Here is a 1,437-nt window from a genome sequence, read left to right as displayed (position 1 = left end):
GCATACTGCATTCCACTTCTAAACTCACAGACTTTATCCACTTGCAGGCATAGACAGACGATACATATGGTAATTTTGCCTTAGCAATGGGATTCCATCTCAGATATTTGAGAACTCTCCTCTGCTAGCCGTATCTTTTTTTTCTTCCTCCTTCAGATCTGCACATGGCTGAACATGGGCAGAGCTCTGACACAGAGACTCAACTAGTTTCACACTGCATAGCTGATTTCCTACACTGTCAGTTTCTAAGGCCTAGTCTAAGTTAGCAACTTCAGCTACGGTGAGTTGACTGCTGCCGCTCCCCCGTTAACTCTGCCTGCGCCTCTCATGGCGTGGAGTATAGGAGTCGACGGGAGAGTGCTCAGGGGTCAATTATTGTCTAAACTAGACGTGATAAAAACAACCCTGCTCTATCGATCGCTGCCCGCCAATACAGTGGGTAGTATAAACACCCTGAGAAAGTACAGGGTCTGACTGGACAGTGTGCCATTTCTGTGATCACACACAAAACTTAAAGCCTGGCTAAACCTACTAATTAGGTTAGTCTGATACAAACTTCTGAAAATGTCCTTCATGAGGAACTCAGACCATGCTGCTGGACTTCACAGAAATCGTCACTACATAATCCAAGGAAAATCAACTTTAAGAGCATATTACTGGAGTATTAATGAAGTAGTAGAGAGACCGCCCTCGTCTGCTCGGTGGAGTGGGATTGAAAGCTCCCAGATGGAACAAATTTAGTTTGATCTCTTGTAGCACTCTCATTTGGGCTTCTTTGGAGCAGCAAAAATCTCTGCAGAAGTTAGGCTTGTAGCCCAACCTCTATGATATTTTCTAGAAAGATTGCCATGATTCGGCCAAACGCAAGACCATGTTGGCTGATACATTTCTCTTTAGAGACACAAGCTGGGTGAGTAGTAGTGTAGTGGCAGCATCATAGCCAATGAGGTTAATCTGAGATGCGATTATTGCTAGTTGAAATCTCTTATTGAACCCACTTCTGTTGGTGAGAGATCTGGATAGGCGCTCTGAGTAAGTTTAAAGAATGAGAGTACTTGTGGCACCTTAGAGACTAACAAATTTATTTGGGCATAAGCTTTCGTGGCTAGAACCCACTTCATCAGATGCATGCAGTGGAAAATATAGTAGGAAGATATATATACACAGAGAACATGAAAAAATGGGTGTTGCCATACCTCTAACAAGATTAATCAACTAAGGTGGGCTATTATCAGCAGGAGGAAAAAAAAAACCTTTGTAGTGATAATCAGCATGGCCCATTTCAAACAGTTGACAAGAAAGTGTGAATAACAGTAGGAGAAAAATTAGCATGGGGAAATAGTTTTTACTTTGTTAGCTTGTCTCTCACCAACAGAAGTTGGTCCAATAATTGATATTTCCTCACCCTTGTATTCTAATATCCAGGGACCAATATGG

General features: G+C 42.3%; 1 pseudogene; it reads left to right on the top strand.

Annotated features, from left to right (window-relative positions):
• The first annotated feature begins 914 nt into the window (after nucleotides 1-914).
• LOC115647377 lies at nucleotides 915-1,096 on the top strand (annotated as a pseudogene).
• The last annotated feature ends 341 nt before the right edge of the window (nucleotides 1,097-1,437 follow it).

Source organism: Gopherus evgoodei, chromosome 2 (genome assembly GCF_007399415.2).
Source record: "Gopherus evgoodei ecotype Sinaloan lineage chromosome 2, rGopEvg1_v1.p, whole genome shotgun sequence".
NCBI classification, from domain to species: domain Eukaryota; kingdom Metazoa; phylum Chordata; order Testudines; family Testudinidae; genus Gopherus; species Gopherus evgoodei.
The sequence above is the reverse complement of the archived record's forward strand: the minus strand, read 5'-3'. Positions and strand labels throughout refer to the sequence as shown.